The sequence below is a fragment of the Aedes aegypti genome, chromosome 3, assembly GCF_002204515.2.
Source record: "Aedes aegypti strain LVP_AGWG chromosome 3, AaegL5.0 Primary Assembly, whole genome shotgun sequence".
NCBI lineage: Eukaryota > Metazoa > Arthropoda > Insecta > Diptera > Culicidae > Aedes > Aedes aegypti.
Genome location: NC_035109.1, coordinates 347,360,746 through 347,383,266, shown reverse-complemented (window position 1 = coordinate 347,383,266; position 22,521 = coordinate 347,360,746). Strand labels below are relative to the sequence as shown.

General features: G+C 34.8%; 1 protein-coding gene across 12 annotated transcripts in view; it reads left to right on the top strand.

The window, feature by feature from the left end:
• LOC5566052 (CD151 antigen) overlaps positions 1-22,521 on the top strand; it is a 280,588-nt gene that overhangs the window by 948 nt on the left and 257,119 nt on the right. For all 12 annotated transcript variants that reach the window (XM_021852736.1, XM_021852742.1, XM_021852737.1 and 9 more), the window contains exons 2-3: positions 9,751-10,277; positions 14,763-15,289. The gene's annotated coding sequence lies outside the window, so the exon portion shown is untranslated. The remainder of the gene's footprint in view (positions 1-9,750; positions 10,278-14,762; positions 15,290-22,521) is intronic.

Below are 22,521 nucleotides of genomic sequence, written 5' to 3'. Positions count from 1 at the left end.
ATAAAGAGCTTTTGGTTTATGTGGGAATATTATAAGTTAAGTTTTGGAAGCATTAGGAGAAATCGTTGATGTGGATCATCATTCTGTTCGAAATCACTTGTTCAAAAATTTTACTGATTGAGGAGACAAGCTGATTGAACGATAGCTGGAAGCTTCTGAAGGATTTTTGTCTGGTGCTAAAATTGGTACAATCTTAGCATTTATCCATTTGTCAGGAAAATATGCCAACTGCAAACATTTGTTTAATATATCAACCAAAAATGATTCTCTCTGGGAGTTTCTTGATGAAAATGTAGAAAATTCCATCATCCCACAGATATTTTTGTTTTTTTTTAAATAATAGATTTCACTTCTTCCAAATCAGTCCCCCAGGAATTTTAAAATTGTTCTCTTGATTGTGAAGTCTTGAGTAACTTCATTTTCAATTAGGCTAGTGAGTCCTAAATAAAAATTATGCGCGCCTTAAAACTGCATAGAAAGTTTTTAAGGTTTTTCACAATTAGTTAGTAATCAAACTAGCATAGATATATTCGTAATGATGTTTTTCTGTGGAAATAGTATATGAGAATATCTCAAATCTGCAAATCCTCTTAGTTGAGTTTTTGGATCAATTTTTTGCCCACCGTGCACTGTTTGTGTTTGCTTTCGTTCGATCCAACGTCCCCCTCGTCCCTGAAAATGACGTCCTTCGCGCTCCGGCCATTTGGCACCAGCCAGCAATCGAATTCGAATAAATCGGATGAGAAACAAATTTCCGAGAGGCACCCCCGATGCGACAGTCCAGAACACAGAACATCCGCCCATGCGGCCTTGTGTTTGTGTGTTTGAGCGAGCGCGCGCGAAAATTGTGTTTTAAATATTATCAAAGCAAATGTACACATATTGAAATAGTGATATACTTCCCGCGGTGAAATGGCCTTTGAGCGGCAGCTAGCAGCAATGAGGGAACTATGCGAGGATGGTTAATCCGGAGAAAATCGATCAATGGAGAGGAATTTCCGTTGGCAAGTGTTTCTGGGAATTCGATGTTTGCATGCGAGAGGCGGGACAACTTTCGTAGGATTGTTGTGGTTCAACTGGAATACGCATAAGAGAAACATCAAACATAAGCAGAAATGGCATATTTCTATTTTACTTTTCAAGAACTAATAAAAACTGTATCTAATTTACCGTTTGATTCCTGTCCAGAGCTATGTAGCAATCGATGAAAATATTTTATACATTTTTTTTTTCTTAGAATCCAATGTGGGACTCAGTGAAGTTATGTTTGACGATGTTATTCAGCATATTTTGATCAAATTTAATAGAAATGCAGTGCACTGGGGGCCCGACTTCGTCACCCCCTCGATGAATTTTAGGCTGACAATATCTGTTTTTTTCTTCCTGTTTGTTTATACTTCCAAAAGTTTCCTTGTTATCAGGAGGGGGAGAATAGTGGCCCTTAAAATTGCATTCAAGAATTTCACACCAAAACGATCATTATACACTGCCTCTGTACCCCATGAAACGTAAAACTATGCAAGACCCTACTTTTGTCACAGTAAGCAAAGTGGAGTCTTGTTTGAATGTTGAGTAACGGATCCATTTGACGTCTCGAAAAATGCTTTCTTGGAACATTCTGAAAATTCGATACGGTGTGGTAAATTTTGCCAGTAGGACAACTGGGATTAACCTTTGTTTCAAGTTGTATTTGGACGTTGAATTATCTAAGAATTTCACCGAACACCGATATTCCTTAAGTGATTCTTATTTAAATTCTTATAATCCTCTAAGTTTTTTTTTTTATTTCTTAAAAAAAATCATCAATAATTACATAGAAGATCTTCCTGGAATTCCTTTATGTATAATTCAGAGAATTTTTCAATAGCAGATTTCTACGTGAATTTTCCAAATGTATATTTTAAATTCATCTAGAAGTGTTTTGATGACTTTTTCAAAATTACTTCATATATTTTGGTATGCATGTCATTAAGGATTTTAACTAGAATTTCTCAAAAAATATTGTGTTTGTATGGTAATTAAGAATTAGGTTTTTTAGAAATTTCCTTTAGATATCGTAGATATTTCTATTTTATCAGGGTGACTACTACCAGGAAAAACTGGAATTATCAGGGATATTATTGTATTCAACCTAGAAAAAACCTGGTACTCTCAGGGAATTTCGATCATAACCTGAGGTATTATTTTGAGGCATTAATTCATGGTAGAATATGTATACAACAAAGGATTTTGGCGTCAAATCCCAAAGCAACCATTATTTGCAAGAAAATTCTCTTTAACAAAAAATAAAAATCGGCTGCGCTGCTACCAAAATGGTATTTAAGCTGATCAGTGAGGATCCCTTTGATTATGAAATTGTATCGACCTACCAAAACATGATTGACGTGCATGCATATTTCTCAAAAACAGCTTCAGGAATCATCCTAGTGGTTTCTCCAGGGTTTTCATCTAAAATATTTTCAGGAACTAATTCAGGGTTCTTTTAAGACATCTCTATCAATACTTTCAGTTATTTTTATAGGATGCTTGAAAGAATTTCTTTAGAATTTGCTTCTGGAAATCCTTGAGCACTTCAACGTTACTACCTCCAGCAGTTTTCTCAGGGATAACTTTGAACAATTTTTCAAAGACTATTCTAGGACTTCCTCCAGATATTCTATCACTAACTATACGACTGAATTATCTTTAAGAGATCTTCCAAAGATTCCCACAGTTTTTTTTTTTTTTTTCAAGAGAATCCGTAAAGGTGACTTTCAAAGTTTTTGGCAAAACTCGTTCAAGGATTTTTTTTTCTATGCAACCCGACAAAAATTTATACGCCATTTCATCTACGGCTATTCCAAAGAATGACTCCAAAAATTCCTCCAGATTTATTCGAATGAGTTTATTAAGAACATTTCAAATGATTAAGCTTAAGCTTGACCTGTGATTTGTTTTAATAATACGACACATTTTTTCCAACAGTTATTGAGTTTTCTGGAAGCTTTCATTCACATCTCTTTGGAGAAATGCATGGAAAACTTATTAAAACTACTTTGAGAAATCTCTTAGAACTATTGGATGACTTCCCATAGAAATCATAGGAGCAATCTATGGAGGAATTCCTGAAGATATCCTTTAGAAAAGTTCTAGTTTAAATCTATAAAAATTCTGGAAATAATTTTGTAGAAAATCCTAAGAAATCCTTAGAGACATCTGGATGTTATAGAAACACCGATGAAAGAATTACTGGATGAAATCCTGGTAAACTAATGTCTTTCTTGAAAAAAATTTCAGAAATCAAATATGAAGGAATTCCTTAGGTATGGTTTGTAGTAATTTTCGATAAAATGAGGATTTTATTTCGAGATATCCAAAATCATTTTTTTTTTTTGGAAAATTCCTGAGAAAAATTCTTGGAGAGATTTCATGGGACATAGTGAATATTTCTTCTAAACCTCTGAAGAAAGAAGAAATTCTTTCCAATAAATTTATATATTCCTTCATTCAACCTGAAGAAAATATTTGTCGTAATGTCTATCACGAGAAATTTGCAAAGCCAGATAGAGATATATTCTCTGAGTAATGTATGGTAGTATAAAACTCTTTTCTCCTGTCTTTTTTCTGTTTCCTATTTTTCAAGAGAGTCAGTCGCTACCAGAAATGCCTCATGCTCAATTTTTAAAATTATTGGAAAATATTTGATGTCAGAATAAAACATTTAAGAAAAGTTATCTGCCACGACCTTAATCGACTATTTCTTATGAAAAATCGATTTTATAATGGATTAAACTATTCGGATCCAATCCAAAAAATACCTGATTGTTTATCAATAGTTTTACTTTTGATGCAGTTTATTGAGTGTTGGATTAATCTGATGAGTATAGAGTTTATTTATGTAACTTTTGCAATGTTTTTATCTGATTTCAGTTGTTCAGTTCAGTGGAGCTCTGGGAAAAAGAGAGTTAATTTAGAACTCTTGAACATTTTTGGATGAAATGTTACAATTCATCATGGATCTTAATTACCACATTTATTTTAAAATATTGTCACAAATCCAAATAAAATTTTACTTTTGTGCCCATGAAGCTGTCTTAGGTATTCAAATGACCTTGAAAGCTTGAGCTTGAGCTTGATTGGCCACCCGTGGTTGCTACACCAGTATCGCCAGATCAGCTGCTCTTACACAAGGAACCAACCAGACGACTGCTTGGGACTAACAGACACCCTCAGTGTATAAGTGCTGGTGATCTTCTATTTTTAGCCAACAATGGCGCCTTAAACGTCAGACTGCAGACCAAAAAAAGGGAAAGGGCGAGGAATTGATGATGCATCAAACTGGCTCTCCCAGTGGTACGTCTACGACAGTTCATGCGGGAGTGTATGAGTTGAGGAAAAGGCATGGCAGAGAGGTTTGCTTATGTATCAGGGGTATGGAGAGGCGTGCTATAATGATGATAGAGTGGAAGCGTAGGGAAACGGTTTCTTGTCCGTCTCTGATTCTGAATGTGATAGATTGAGAGTGGAAGATAGAATCAAATGAAAGATAAAACTACAAAGTTCGAGGAAAGGGACGTGCCTGGGATTGAACCCATGACCTTCTGCATATGAAGTAGAAGTGGTAGCCATTTGACCACCAACCCCGTTTTTCAAAAGGCCTATGGAAATTTATGGAGCATAATCTTTTGTGTACGACAACGCAGCACAAAAAAAAACTTTTAAGAAGAAGCACACTGATGCACTTGAAAGTTCCGTTCAGGTCACGCTGATGGACAAAGCTTTCAAACAAAATAAAAGACTCCATCATAGGCAAATGAAAAATTCATTTTAATAAAAGATAAAATTTGGAATTGTAAGGATCTTCGTATTTGAATACCTATCGGGTATTGGAATAGAATCAGCATGCGTTAGAAAATGTCTCGAAGTGTAAAAATTACTATTAAAGCAAGAACACTTTAAAATTCGTCATTATTTCGTTAAAGTTATGTAAAATCAAAGTTTTTGTTGGACCTAGAATTATTTTGTGAAACCTCTAAATATCAGGGGATTCCATTTCGGTAAGCGAGTAGCACTCTGTGTATGTTCTTAGAGGCAATTATTCCTGTGGCTATAAGATGAATCACTGCCTCAAAATGCCTTGAAATACCTGGTGATTTCTGTTGGAATCCTTCGGTTATCTTAGTAGTTTTGCAAAAAAAATTAGAAGGGACAAAAGAGAAAGTTGTGGACGAATCTTCAAAATATCTTTTAGAGGCATCTCGGAATAATCGAATAACATATTTTTTATGAGTTCTAGATTGATCTTCATCAAGAATATTCCAAGGCTTTAAAAAAATGTATATTTTCAGGGATGCTATAAGGAGTTTATGGACTATTTCAATAAAAGTTAGAGGAGCAAATTTAAAGGAATATCTAGATACTACTGAAGAAAAATCTGAATGACAACAAGCGGTAAAAAAACAGATAATTATTGAAGAAATTAAGTAAAAATTTGAACTGTTTAAGGTATTTCGGGTGAAGTTCCTGTACGAATTCATGAGGGAATACATGAAAAACAAATCATCTTAGACAAGTTTTCGTAACACCCCTTCAATATACGTAGTACAGTCTGGAGCAATATGAAACTATTACTTGATCATTTTAGAAAATAGTTCATCAGGATTTCATGAATTAATAATCAGAGAAAATTTTCGGATGAATCTATGAACCTTTGCACTTAGTTTCTTCTTCATGAACTAGGTTGCGTTAATCTCGGCTTTTCTATCTTAAGCACGATTCACTAATACTCCGGATCTCATGAAATTCGTTTGTTCACTACTCGGCAGTGCACATCTCGTGTAATGTTAGCCGCGATTCAGCATACTTAATTAAGTTTATAAGAAAAAGTTCAAAGAGGCATTCCCAAAATGCAACCTAAAATAATTATGAGGAACCACTTAATAAATTCGAGGTACTCCTAACCGAGGAGGAAAGAATAACTCGCAATAAGGCATACCATATTTTGGTATCATACCTTAATTAGGTATTGTTCAGTTATCAATACCTCATTTAGGTATCATAATGGCATTTGAAAAAATGTTGAATGTTTAAAAATACTTCATTTTGGTATCCGATAGCTATTGAGAACTGTTGGAGGTATAGAGCTACTATTGAAAAATTTCACTTTTATATGAAAATCCATCATGTATTATTGAGGTATTACAATACCTGGTCTAATTATCACCTTGGTATTCGTAGAATATGCAGAAGGTATTATTTGAGGTATTTTATCTCTTATGCAGGGCTCGTTCATAACTCATTCAGGTTGTAAGTATTGGAAATTATCTGGTATGAATACCTCAATATGATATTCAGTAGTTATTTTCTTCTACTTGGGTAGGAACGATTTATGGAACGAATCTCTAGGAATAATTGGAGAAATACCTTGAAGAAATATCCAGAGGAATATAAATGAAATCCGTATTTGGCAGAAACTTTTTGAGTTGCCTAGTAGTTTTTTGGTAGATTCCTCCAAAATCTACTGCGGACTGTTGATAAAACCATAAATTTATTTAAAAGAAGATATATTTTCAATCTCCTGATTGTTGGGTAGACTCCATAGGTTTATGACGTAATCTATCTACATAAATAAAAATGGCATGGTGTTTGTATGCCACAAAACGTCTTGAGAACGGGCCAACGAACTCACGTGATTATTTCACCGTTGCATTCATTATTGAATTCCGACGTGTTTGTGGAAAGAAAAAGTTCTGAAAACTGTGTCGTACAATGCTGTATACATTTGTTTAGGCATATTGTGTCACGAAGCGTGGGTTCGATTCCCGCTCCAGTCGGTGGAAACTTTTCGTCAAACGAAAAGTTCATCACTGGACTACTGGGTGTTCTGGGTTGTCCGTTGCCTAATGTTCGTGATTGTTCAGTCTGTGCAGCCTTTGGCTGAAGACGGTGTAAATTGTCTTTTTACAATGCTGTACACATTCAACATTTCTCACGACACTCGATTCGCTACCACGGTTAACAGTTAACAGTCAACAGTTCAATCGAAATTTTTCATTTGTACGTTCGTTTGATCGTTCAAGTTTTAAATGCTGAAGGCAAAGGTTGTCGATTGTCAACGAAAACGTGTCGACTACCCTGGTTGCTTACAACACTGGCGTCGTCGTATAATGCGCCATTATGTTGTTTGCCTTGGTGATAATTGTAGTAGAATAAACCATAAAAGTAAGTTTGGAATCTAAAATCACTCTGAACTCCGAAGGCCATGTAAGCTTTCTTGATTCTGATTTCAAATTGAAGTGCCCAGAAAAGCTTGTAATCTAGACTCCTTATCTGGTCATCTTCATCATTCAGCACCGGAAATTAAACTAACAGCGTAGGGGGAGATCCCCCAGTACCGGACACCTAAGCCGCTGAACACTATTTATTTTATACGGTCTTTGGTGCCTATTTATGATAAATGTTATCGTTTTTGTAGCGCACAAAAATAAATTTGAAAATATCAATATAAATTTTGGCATGACCAATAGAATCCATGAACAATGAATATGTTGGAAGACATTGGTGCAAAAATTACAAAAAATATCATGTAACAAATCAAGCTGTCCAAAACTGGGGGACAGGAGGTGCTAGACCAAAATTGTAGTTTGACCATATTCAGGTCAAATACAGTATGGCCCATAAAAAATGCGAAAATCGTCAAATCATGTTTTATGGTAGTTTTTATAAGTAAAATGTGAACGAAACATAAATGTTGTTTATTATTTGTATTGTTCGATCTGTTTATACGTAGTTTTTCGCTTTGGACATGATTTTTATCTTTTACTTTCACATTACTGAGAGAAATTAGAAGCATACCTTCAAATTTTATCATGTGGTCATCGAGTTTGATATCTCTGTGATGAGACGTTCTAAAACATCAACGATGGGGTGAGGTTCTTCACAGACCTTGTCTCCAGAATTCGTCCATATCAAATGATAGAAAGGGTTCATACCTGGGTCATTGGAGACTTAAACATATTTTCAATAAAACGGTTCTTTTTGGAGAGCCGTGGTTGAACCGTCATATAAGTATTATAAGCGGCTCTGTTTTGCTCAAAACCTTTGAGTTAGTATTGATATGGGGAACAAATTTCTTCCTCAAAAAACTGTTATAGACCACTGTGTTTATTTTTCATTAAATTTTAACAAAAAATAAAGACATATCAAACCCAGAAGACGCAAATTCCCTCAAAAAAACGAACCTGGCAAAATACTTTATTGTGACCATGAAAAAGATGTTCTCTCAGAAGTCCTCCTTGCTCTGATACCAAACAAATTAATATTTTCAACAATAAAGTGTGATTTTCGAAGGTGGAAAGTTTATCACCAGAGTATACGACAATCAGACGCAGTTTCTGATTTTGAGCGGACAAAACGTTCAAAATTTTTTTGCTTTATTACATTATTTTGGACAGTAAGAAAAATATGTCAAAAAATGCCCTAGATAGCGAAGTTATGTCAGAATATACTACAGTAATCAGATATTATATTCACTCACAAAACTATGAAAATAACGCTTGTAGATAATAATCTAAACATCTTCTATTAATTTTCGCATTTTTTTATGGGCCATACTGTCTTTCGAATCATGTTCGTTTTCCATTATTGATGCGAAATCAGAATTGACTTTCCATATTCAAAATCATTATTCAATAAGTACAAATTGAAGGCGACACGTCAACTTGTTATCGATTTTCAAAGATCTTTTTATTTTACTTCTTTATTAGTATCATTCCAAACATTACATTCATTTCTTATATCTAGGTGTGGTGTGTTGGACAACCTTATTTGGTAAAACAAAATTAAGCTTTTATTAACATTTGATTAACAACATATTACATTTCATTTGCCGTAGCAATTCAGAATTTTTACAAAAGAGTAGCAATAGAGGATTGTAGTGGTTTTTATCTAAAAATAATAATTATTGTATTTGACATTTGTTCCAATTATTTTTCAACATTGAATATTCTTTGTAACTCATTAATACTGTACCAGGAAGGAAGCTTCAGAATCATTTTTAAAATTTTATTTTGAATCCTATTCAGAGCTTCCTTCCTGGTATTACAACAGCTTGTCCATATTGGTACAGCATACAACATGGCTGGCCTGAAAATTTGTTTTAACCTTCCAGTCGTCGTGCAGTTTGCCACGCTGCTGTTGTGAACGAAAAGCGAAATTTTTTCAACAGTGTTGTACAAAATACAACAGCGCGACAACTGAAGTGTTAAGATCAAAAGCTTGTTCTTAAGACAAAGTATTGATTTTCTATTAATAAGGGCATAACAACTTTTTTGCTATCTACAATAGATGACACGCAAACTTCGTCCTTTGGGAGAGAGGTTTGTGGCATCCAAAGATTTTTGACAACCCTGAGGTAACTCAGGTAAGTCAGATGTAAATGTATTGTATAATATTGGTCCCAAAAAGCTGCCTTGAGAAACACCTAATTTTACTAGAAGTCTTTTCAGACTTTTAGTTCTGATAATTATCCTGAAGTGTACGATTTGCGACACCATTTATCTTTCCACCTCTCTGAATTGTTTCCATTACGTCGCTATTGCTGCTGCTGCTAAAGTTATCGCCATTGGCGGGGCGTGAATTTGCATACATCGACCGATTAATTTTTGGTGCTCGCGAGCAGTGCGTTAACATTCAGGTCGTTCACTATTTTCGATGCGTGGGGAAATAAGCAAAAAGCATAATTAAAATTCTACTTCCTCTTTCCTCCCACAGCCAACGTAGTGAAAAATAAAGAATCAAAAAACCAAACCGGTGAATTGAACGGGAAACTGCATTCTGAACGTATGTATGCTGTGCAATGCTGCGAAACAAGTGAAATTAATGGTAATTAAACCTCAATTGAATGTGCATCGCCCCTCGGCTCCACCACCATGCTGGTGATACCCAACAGAGTGTGAGTTAGTGCCAAACGAGAAATGAGATTCGGTCCAGCCGTAAATCGGATTGAAGCACCCGCGAGCGCAAGCTGGTTTGTGTTTGTGTGCAGAAGAATTAATGCGTGAGGGAAATTTTAATGCATTGATTTAATTGATGGGAAAAGGCCACTGCGCGCGACAATGAATCTCCAGTTTATTATTGATGAGTGAATTTGTTTGCTTTCGATTGTGCTTGATGGTGTTGTGTGCGGAGAAGAGTGTTCCAAGTTCACGGTCAACGTTGCTGCTATTTGATTAAAGTGATTCATTCTGAGGGGAAGACCAATAGCGGAAATATGCTAGTGATTTAAGCCTACCATCGAAGTAAGTATGAATTTTAAGAAGATAATTTCCAACATAAAACATCGGTATACTTAAATTCCTCAAAAAATACACTATATACTCACGTCACTTCTTTCCAATCTAGACCAGATGGAACTTATATTCAAGGGTACCACATAACTATGACATGGCACAAATTGCTTCCGCCTTTGTGGTAGGGACACCAGAGAAGACTGATTTTTTTTTATTTCCTTTGTTAGAATCATTCCAAACATTACATTAATTTCTTATATCTAGGTCTGTGATAGAAAACACTATCATCTTAATATGGTAAAATTTAATAAGGCTTTAATTAACTTTTTTTTTTTAAACATATTACATTTCACCTTATCGGTTCAGATTTTTTACAGGTGAGTTGATTTCATCTGCTCATCAGAGAATAAAACGCTTTCAATTAACTTAACCTAGATATATAGCGCATTTATCACGGCAATAGAAGATTGCAACGATTTTTGCCTGAAATTATTAATAATTTTATTCGGCATGTGTTCCAATATTTCATTTGTACTATACCAGGCAGAGAACTTCAGAATTATGTTCAACCTTCAACCCGTCAATCAATCGTTTTAATGCATCGATTGTGCAGGTTTCATGTAATTTGTACAAATAAATGACCTTTTACGTATATTCTTAGGCAATTTTAGGTTGTCTGGGGATGATGTATTGCCAATTTGTGTTGCAAATACGAAATAATGCAATCTGGTACTTGAGAGTTTTACCATTTTTCGAATCAGCCATCACTGTCTTTGTACTAGAAACTCCAAACATTCAGACAACTAATTCGCACAAGTTGAGTTAGTCGGTATCTAACACGGAAACTTTCCCGAATCGAATCCCAATCTGCGCTAGCTCACTCTGCATCGATATGCTGCCTGCGACTGCGATATGTTCCGCTAAAATCGACATCGCAAGTTTGATTCCTACATAGATATGTGCAAGATAGAACAGCTCGCGGGCGTTGTCGTCGTCATCGTCGTCGTTGCCGACATCGTGTTCGACGGAGCAAACTGTTGTTACTATTATTTATAACTTCGAGAGGAGCAAGTTTAACTTTCGGATCATTCATTTAACACAAGAGTTTTCCGCTTCGTCGGAACCATACGACTGGAGGTTTGCCTATAGCGCTCGATTTGTTGTGACTATTTGCTTTGGGGGGCACGTGTTTCTGCGAGTTATGTTGCCTACATGTGAACCAGAGAGAACGGGATTCACGCTGGAGATGCGAGTGGGCCTTTCCTGGTGGGAAATATGACGAGGGGGCGTATTTCACACTACTCTGCTCCACCCGATGATGAATGAACCAATAAGCGGAGCAGTTACAATGCACTTGAGGGTATGAAAATATTGGTCTATCGACTTCTCGAAAGTGATATATTTGTTTACTGCATCGATCCGGGGAAAGCAGTCATTCGAAATATTTCGCTCGAGAAGCTAAACCTGCTAGACATTATTTTCCCTTCTAGAAATAGCATTTCCAGTTCAAAACGCAAATGGCATTTTTAGACTGACCTTTTTCAATCTAAACTAAATTTTGTGCATGTATTTGAAGCTATACAATATGCACTTTCCATCATTTTGCTAAATTATTTAGATTACTTTTTAATTAAGGAAAACCTAAACACGTTTATTATTTGAAAATTCATAACTCATAAAAACGGATGGACTATAAAGACCGAAGAGCAATCAAAATGACAAGATATTTGGCACTACTTGTATAATACCCCGTAGCCAAAATATACGAGACAAAACAGTAACACTCGAAAGAGTCACATATCAAATAAAGAGAGACTAGTTTTTAGTGGTGGGGGGAATAATTAACGTTAAAAACTTTTCAGAGCATTGCGACAATCGAGGAAACAGGGTATTTGAGGAACTGACATTCAGACAAAAGGGGCACAACCGAAATGAGCCAATTTTGAGAAATGGCGTTGAATATAAAGGGCCAATTTTTTTAATTTAATCACATCATATATTTATTTTTAACATATTATGCATATTATGTTCAAAGCAAAGTTAATATGTTCAGAGCTGCTTTGAATTCAAATTAGATAAAAATAACGCCAAATATAAGGTATTGTACAAAACATTTGCAACTTTTTCGATTTTCTATTCAGAATGGTCAATTTGAGGGGGTAAGATTTTACCTTTTTGTGGACTGATTTGAATGGAATTTTAATTGAAAAACAAATATAACATGAACTTCAACAAACAATTTCCCTGACTTAATATTTCATATCTCCATAACTCAAAACTTTTCATGAATCGCCTCATGTTATCTTCCGCAAAGTTTTAGCTTTAGACTAGATGTACAAATTCACCGAAGTCAGTTTTTTGTGGAGTGCTCATGCTTGCTTCGAATTTTTCGTAAAAAAAATACCCATAGCCAAATTGTTTAATTAGTTTCAAACTCATGATTGGAAAAAATACTCAAAAATATATGCTAATTCAAGTTATTCAAGTTAAGGTACAGTGGGGAAGTGTATCAGTGGGGTAAATGGATCATTTGTCCATATTAAGCATAAATACTTGAATATGTTGAATGTTTTCGCACCATTGCTTTGTTTTAGGTTATAAGGACTGTTCATTTAAGAAAGTGGACACGTGTTTTTTACAGTAATCTGTTTATTTTCGAACAAATTCATGAGTTTACCTAAAATACATGGAAATCAACGTAATTTCGATCAAATTCACAAAAATTTGAACATTTATTGAGCATTGCTGGAGAATGCTCTTACTTTTCTTTTGATACCTCCCATAAAATTCTGCACAATTTTTTTCGGAACTTTTCGAACTGCTTTTTGAACTGCTGACCACATTTTCTTGAAAAAATCGATGGAGCTTGCTTCTCTTCCATCCTTCTTAAGATGCCGTTTGATTATTGCCCAATATGTTTCAATGAGGCGTAGTTCTGAGCAATTTGATGGATTCGATCATTTTTCTACAAATTCGAATTATTCCTTCTTGAGCATCTCCAAAGTAGCTGAAGCATAGTGAGCCGATGCTGGCAAAAACAATGGAGGCATGGTATGCTTTCAGTAGATGGGCAGAAGCCATTTTTAATGCATTCAGTTCTGTAATTTTCGCCGTTGATTGAACCCGTTGTGAAATATGTAGTACTTTCATACCGCAGGAGCAAACTGCTTGCCATACCAAATCATTTTTCCCAAATTTTTCTGTTGGGATGTATCGTACGTCGTCAGGAATATCTGTTTTGGCCACAGCGTTGAAAAAATTCAATTTGGACACTTCGCGATTTAGGCCAAATCTCGGAACGACAGTTTTTCTGTACACCATTTGTGCAGAAAAAAATTGAGAGTCGCCATGTCCATTCGACCCATCGTTAAGAATTTATAATTTTTCTATGTCAACTTTTGTCTGTTGTCAAAATAAACACTTGAAATCACACTGAAACAAAATGTTATTTGTTTTTATGGAATTTTTACACCAAAATGCTAATATTTAGGTGTCCACTTTCTTAAATGAACAGTCCTTATTCTTACGTCCAGGCCCGGATTTGGGGGGGTGCCAAGGGGGCAAATGCCCCGGGCCCCCCAATGAAGGGGCCCCCCCGAGAAGTGAAAAAAGTTTTCACTATTCATTATTTTTACAATAATGGTTTAAAATTAAAAACACAATTCTGATACCATTTCTAACAGAGATATTATGACATGAGATAATGATTTTCTAGAGTGAATAGCTAGCAGTATTAACTCATTAATACTGTACCAGGAAGGAAGCTTCAGAATCATTTTTAAAATTTTATTTTGAATCCTATTCAGAGCTTCCTTCCTGGTATTACAACAGCTTGTCCATATTGGTACAGCATACAACATGGCTGGCCTGAAAATTTGTTTTAACCTTCCAGTCGTCGTGCAGTTTGCCACGCTGCTGTTGTGAACGAAAAGCGAAATTTTTTCAACAGTGTTGTACAAAATACAACAGCGCGACAACTGAAGTGTTAAGATCAAAAGCTTGTTCTTAAGACAAAGTATTGATTTTCTATTAATAAGGGCATAACAACTTTTTTGCTATCTACAATAGATGACACGCAAACTTCGTCCTTTGGGAGAGAGGTTTGTGGCATCCAAAGATTTTTGACAACCCTGAGGTAACTCAGGTAAGTCAGATGTAAATGTATTGTATAATATTGGTCCCAAAAAGCTGCCTTGAGAAACACCTAATTTTACTAGAAGTCTTTTCAGACTTTTAGTTCTGATAATTATCCTGAAGTGTACGATTTGCGACACCATTTATCTTTCCACCTCTCTGAATTGTTTCCATTACGTCGCTATTGCTGCTGCTGCTAAAGTTATCGCCATTGGCGGGGCGTGAATTTGCATACATCGACCGATTAATTTTTGGTGCTCGCGAGCAGTGCGTTAACATTCAGGTCGTTCACTATTTTCGATGCGTGGGGAAATAAGCAAAAAGCATAATTAAAATTCTACTTCCTCTTTCCTCCCACAGCCAACGTAGTGAAAAATAAAGAATCAAAAAACCAAACCGGTGAATTGAACGGGAAACTGCATTCTGAACGTATGTATGCTGTGCAATGCTGCGAAACAAGTGAAATTAATGGTAATTAAACCTCAATTGAATGTGCATCGCCCCTCGGCTCCACCACCATGCTGGTGATACCCAACAGAGTGTGAGTTAGTGCCAAACGAGAAATGAGATTCGGTCCAGCCGTAAATCGGATTGAAGCACCCGCGAGCGCAAGCTGGTTTGTGTTTGTGTGCAGAAGAATTAATGCGTGAGGGAAATTTTAATGCATTGATTTAATTGATGGGAAAAGGCCACTGCGCGCGACAATGAATCTCCAGTTTATTATTGATGAGTGAATTTGTTTGCTTTCGATTGTGCTTGATGGTGTTGTGTGCGGAGAAGAGTGTTCCAAGTTCACGGTCAACGTTGCTGCTATTTGATTAAAGTGATTCATTCTGAGGGGAAGACCAATAGCGGAAATATGCTAGTGATTTAAGCCTACCATCGAAGTAAGTATGAATTTTAAGAAGATAATTTCCAACATAAAACATCGGTATACTTAAATTCCTCAAAAAATACACTATATACTCACGTCACTTCTTTCCAATCTAGACCAGATGGAACTTATATTCAAGGGTACCACATAACTATGACATGGCACAAATTGCTTCCGCCTTTGTGGTAGGGACACCAGAGAAGACTGATTTTTTTTTATTTCCTTTGTTAGAATCATTCCAAACATTACATTAATTTCTTATATCTAGGTCTGTGATAGAAAACACTATCATCTTAATATGGTAAAATTTAATAAGGCTTTAATTAACTTTTTTTTTTTAAACATATTACATTTCACCTTATCGGTTCAGATTTTTTACAGGTGAGTTGATTTCATCTGCTCATCAGAGAATAAAACGCTTTCAATTAACTTAACCTAGATATATAGCGCATTTATCACGGCAATAGAAGATTGCAACGATTTTTGCCTGAAATTATTAATAATTTTATTCGGCATGTGTTCCAATATTTCATTTGTACTATACCAGGCAGAGAACTTCAGAATTATGTTCAACCTTCAACCCGTCAATCAATCGTTTTAATGCATCGATTGTGCAGGTTTCATGTAATTTGTACAAATAAATGACCTTTTACGTATATTCTTAGGCAATTTTAGGTTGTCTGGGGATGATGTATTGCCAATTTGTGTTGCAAATACGAAATAATGCAATCTGGTACTTGAGAGTTTTACCATTTTTCGAATCAGCCATCACTGTCTTTGTACTAGAAACTCCAAACATTCAGACAACTAATTCGCACAAGTTGAGTTAGTCGGTATCTAACACGGAAACTTTCCCGAATCGAATCCCAATCTGCGCTAGCTCACTCTGCATCGATATGCTGCCTGCGACTGCGATATGTTCCGCTAAAATCGACATCGCAAGTTTGATTCCTACATAGATATGTGCAAGATAGAACAGCTCGCGGGCGTTGTCGTCGTCATCGTCGTCGTTGCCGACATCGTGTTCGACGGAGCAAACTGTTGTTACTATTATTTATAACTTCGAGAGGAGCAAGTTTAACTTTCGGATCATTCATTTAACACAAGAGTTTTCCGCTTCGTCGGAACCATACGACTGGAGGTTTGCCTATAGCGCTCGATTTGTTGTGACTATTTGCTTTGGGGGGCACGTGTTTCTGCGAGTTATGTTGCCTACATGTGAACCAGAGAGAACGGGATTCACGCTGGAGATGCGAGTGGGCCTTTCCTGGTGGGAAATATGACGAGGGGGCGTATTTCACACTACTCTGCTCCACCCGATGATGAATGAACCAATAAGCGGAGCAGTTACAATGCACTTGAGGGTATGAAAATATTGGTCTATCGACTTCTCGAAAGTGATATATTTGTTTACTGCATCGATCCGGGGAAAGCAGTCATTCGAAATATTTCGCTCGAGAAGCTAAACCTGCTAGACATTATTTTCCCTTCTAGAAATAGCATTTCCAGTTCAAAACGCAAATGGCATTTTTAGACTGACCTTTTTCAATCTAAACTAAATTTTGTGCATGTATTTGAAGCTATACAATATGCACTTTCCATCATTTTGCTAAATTATTTAGATTACTTTTTAATTAAGGAAAACCTAAACACGTTTATTATTTGAAAATTCATAACTCATAAAAACGGATGGACTATAAAGACCGAAGAGCAATCAAAATGACAAGATATTTGGCACTACTTGTATAATACCCCGTAGCCAAAATATACGAGACAAAACAGTAACACTCGAAAGAGTCACATATCAAATAAAGAGAGACTAGTTTTTAGTGGTGGGGGGAATAATTAACGTTAAAAACTTTTCAGAGCATTGCGACAATCGAGGAAACAGGGTATTTGAGGAACTGACATTCAGACAAAAGGGGCACAACCGAAATGAGCCAATTTTGAGAAATGGCGTTGAATATAAAGGGCCAATTTTTTTAATTTAATCACATCATATATTTATTTTTAACATATTATGCATATTATGTTCAAAGCAAAGTTAATATGTTCAGAGCTGCTTTGAATTCAAATTAGATAAAAATAACGCCAAATATAAGGTATTGTACAAAACATTTGCAACTTTTTCGATTTTCTATTCAGAATGGTCAATTTGAGGGGGTAAGATCTGACTTTTTTGTGGACTGATTTGAATGGAATTTTAATTGAAAAACAAATATAACATGAACTTCAACAAACAATTTCCCTGACTTAATATTTCATATCTCCATAACTCAAAACTTTTCATGAATCGCCTCATGTTATCTTCCGCAAAGTTTTAGCTTTAGACTAGATGTACAAATTCACCGAAGTCAGTTTTTTGTGGAGTGTTCATGCTTGCTTCGAATTTTTCGTAAAAAAAATACCCATAGCCAAATTGTTTAATTAGTTTCAAACTCATGATTGGAAAAAATACTCAAAAATATATGCTAATTCAAGTTATTCAAGTTAAGGTACAGTGGGGAAGTGTATCAGTGGGGTAAATGGATCATTTGTCCATATTAAGCATAAATACTTGAATATGTTGAATGTTTTCGCACCATTGCTTTGTTTTAGGTTATAAGGACTGTTCATTTAAGAAAGTGGACACGTGTTTTTTACAGTAATCTGTTTATTTTCGAACAAATTCATGAGTTTACCTAAAATACATGGAAATCAACGTAATTTCGATCAAATTCACAAAAATTTGAACATTTATTGAGCATTGCTGGAGAATGCTCTTACTTTTCTTTTGATACCTCCCATAAAATTCTGCACAATTTTTTTCGGAACTTTTCGAACTGCTTTTTGAACTGCTGACCACATTTTCTTGAAAAAATCGATGGAGCTTGCTTCTCTTCCATCCTTCTTAAGATGCCGTTTGATTATTGCCCAATATGTTTCAATGAGGCGTAGTTCTGAGCAATTTGATGGATTCGATCATTTTTCTACAAATTCGAATTATTCCTTCTTGAGCATCTCCAAAGTAGCTGAAGCATAGTGAGCCGATGCTGGCAAAAACAATGGAGGCATGGTATGCTTTCAGTAGATGGGCAGAAGCCATTTTTAATGCATTCAGTTCTGTAATTTTCGCCGTTGATTGAACCCGTTGTGAAATATGTAGTACTTTCATACCGCAGGAGCAAACTGCTTGCCATACCAAATCATTTTTCCCAAATTTTTCTGTTGGGATGTATCGTACGTCGTCAGGAATATCTGTTTTGGCCACAGCGTTGAAAAAATTCAATTTGGACACTTCGCGATTTAGGCCAAATCTCGGAACGACAGTTTTTCTGTACACCATTTGTGCAGAAAAAAATTGAGAGTCGCCATGTCCATTCGACCCATCGTTAAGAATTTATAATTTTTCTATGTCAACTTTTGTCTGTTGTCAAAATAAACACTTGAAATCACACTGAAACAAAATGTTATTTGTTTTTATGGAATTTTTACACCAAAATGCTAATATTTAGGTGTCCACTTTCTTAAATGAACAGTCCTTATTCTTACGTCCAGGCCCGGATTTGGGGGGGTGCCAAGGGGGCAAATGCCCCGGGCCCCCCAATGAAGGGGCCCCCCCGAGAAGTGAAAAAAGTTTTCACTATTCATTATTTTTACAATAATGGTTTAAAATTAAAAACACAATTCTGATACCATTTCTAACAGAGATATTATGACATGAGATAATGATTTTCTAGAGTGAATAGCAAATTCAATACGATGTTTGTCTCAACTTTTCAATTCCAACGATAATCCTTCTATTCGCTAATGAAAATCATCAAAGTTATATCAAAAACTTTAAAACTTTTCGCGGGTCCATAACAGCAAATTTTTTAAACTTTTTGAAAAGATACTGCCAAAATTATAGTGCTCTTTGTCCTGGAATGATCTTGAAAAGACGAAGATACTCTACAATTAATAGATTTTCTTGATTTTACTATCACGATACTAAAGCTACTATTCTATCAAACTAATCTGATATCCTACCGGAATTTAAATATTTCCATATTTTCCTGTTGTCTTTCCCATTTGTGCCAGATTTGAATAAATTTGTATTAACATTTTCATGGTTTTGTTGGAATATAGCAAATTGTACTAAGAGAACTTAGAATTTACTACAATTTTGATCCAAATCCACGTAATTTGTTTGAATATTGCAATTTTTACTAAGAGTTTTGAATTTATTATTATTTCGACCTCAGAATGTTTACACAATTATATTTTCATCGATTCTTAAATTAAAGATAGTTCATATTGTTAACTCTGAAGGTTGTTAGTTGACAGCGATAGTGGAGCTCATGTGCTTTGCTGAAAGCAATTGCTCTTTGTCCGCAAAGACTAGTTAAATGTCTGATTGAAGTCACGCTAGACAATCGTTTGTTCCTTTTTACCGCTACTATAATCAAATTGAGTATATAAAAGCATATTGATTTATTCAGTCACGATAGATACATTTTTTTCTAACAATAATTATAGAAAATCAGAAAATATCTACATAATAAAATAAAATACTTAACGATTTGCTTATTGCTTCAATAACGACTGTCGTCCAAATTCATTAAATGGAAATATCTGTAGCAAAATTGTAAAAATAACAACATAATCTTTGATTTTGTGTCTCTATGAATGACATAGTCTTGATTTCTACAGGAACATTTTAAATTTCGGACTTGATTGAGGACGATCCAATCACAATTCTGTCTCAACATCCATGACTTTTCATGTATTTTATACAGATGATTTATTTTAACCAAAATTTACGAAGTGATATGGGTATAGTCAAATTCGAGTATTATTACATTTGTTTCAGTTTTCCGAATATCTTATTTTCATAATACTAAGCGTTCCCTGTCATTTTGCTCCAAGGGCCCCCGTGAAAAGATCTGACCCGGGCCCCCCGAAGCCCGAATCCGGCACTGCTTACGTCTGCACTGAATTATTGCAAAATTGGTACTACACGTACACTAACACAAGCAAACTTGTTGGCTGCTAAAATTAATAAATTTGAAAATTGTTCTCCATCAATCAAAAATTCATTATATCTCTGTCTAAAATCGGAAACTTATTTTTTTTTTAACACATGATGAGCATTTCAGATCTAATTGAATCTAATCACAATGAAAAAAATGTATTTTTTTATGAATAAATACAGTTATATTGGACATGGTACACTTACCCCTACATTTTAATGCGGTGGGTAAGTGGATCAAGTATTATTATCATTTATTGACAGACTGCTTACGAGGATTTTAATAAGTTTTAAAATCCGCAAATGTTGTTTTCCCTTATCTCTTTTTATTCCTAGCTTAAATTTGTCAAATTAATAAATCGTTCTGATATAAAAAATATAAAAGAATAAATATAGCGAAAATCAAATAAAACTTTTCGTGGTTGATCTATTACATATAAGTTGCAAAAAAGAAAAATAAACAAATTTTCTAATAGAAAATATATTATTGTACCTTATTTGACCATATAAATTCTAGATAGACGATACAAATATATTCATAAATCGAATAAAAGGATTGCAGGGTGTTATTCGAAAGTGAATATAACAAATATTTTTAAACTACGAGTGTTTTTTTGAAAACATCGTAAGGAATAATTCTACAATACTTCTCTTTAACTTTAGTGTATAAATGAAGGAATTTTGTCCAAATCATTCTAGTTACATTTTGTTTCGAAGTTGATACTAAAAGTAATGTTTAAATATTTTTCATAATATATAATCAATAAAGATCCTTTTTTATTTTTAAGCATTAAAATGTAACATAACTAGCACTAATGACAAGAACGAGAGTTATATCATTTTTACTATACATAATTACACCACATTTGGGTGCAAGTTATACATAATTACACCACCATGGTCGGGAAAGTGAATCATTTGGCGCAAATTTTCAAGCCCCTCATACTCAATACATAACAATCAGCAAAATCGAAATAAATGACGATATGAAGTATAATAGTCCCTTATTTGTTATCTACAGAAAAAGTTTGATTTACATTATTCACGTTAGCTGTACATAACAATAAAGTTGACAATTTATTTTTCTGTATCCACCTACCCCACAGTACCTTATACAGTCATAGCTCGATATAACGTAACTTTTTTTGGCTTTCATTTATTTTTCCATTTTTTCATAAAAACTTGAATTATAAACTACAATAAACCTTCTTCAAGATTCAAACACCAACCAATACTAAATCAGAACAACGCAAGCGTTTACTATTACTGAATACTGTCATGCATCGAGATCGAGTGCTATATAAGATCAATGTTAAAATCAACATTTTGTCGTTGATGTACATTTGTTCATTTTTGTTGCATTTACGCTCCTACTGGAACTGTTGGCACAGGAATGATAGTTGGTAACCCCAGAGAGATGCGATCGTTCTTTTATCTCAAATAATACAAAGAAAAGTAAAAAGTTTTGTTAGTCAACTAGAAGGAGTTGCGATCTAAACTATTGAATCCATCAGTTTTAAAACCAGTTCAAAAATCGTATAACAGCACTGATAATTGCGAGTCATTATTTTTATGTTCTTGAATCATATATGTATCTAATAAAGCTATTTGCAGTTCAAGCTGATCAACGGAAATATTTCCTTTCAATCTTCTCTGAAAAACAGTGTCATGTTCGTGATTTAACCATCTTAATAGGAACCAAGCCTGCTAATCACTCACACAATTGTCTATGAATACTTTGATAATTATTGATTTAGATTATGCATTCAAAAAGACTAGATCAAACTCGAATTAGACTTGTGTGTCGCTAGGCCACGGTGCCATTTCCGATTCATTTAAGGTATATTTGACAATATTGTTTTCTAAAAATGCCTAAGGAAATATATAGCTTTTGCTTAAGGAATTCCTGCAAATATTCTTCAAATAATTTCTCAAAGAATTTGATGTTTCTCCTGGAATTTCGTCACAGATTTTGACTAGAACCATTTCTTTTTTCCGACAGGGATCTCCCAGAAATTCCAATAGTTAACTCTCTTGATATTCATGAATAAAAAGATTTTCTCCAGGAATGATTCCACCAGATGTATTTTTTTTTTGTGTTCAGCTATTTCAGGGATTCCTCCAAGAGTATTTAGGAACATTTGATCAGTATTGACTTAGCAGATTCCCGTCTTAAGGATTCCTTGAGGAATTTCATCAGATAAATCTCGTTGAATTCCATCAAGAAATGGTTCGAATATTCATCCCGGAATTCC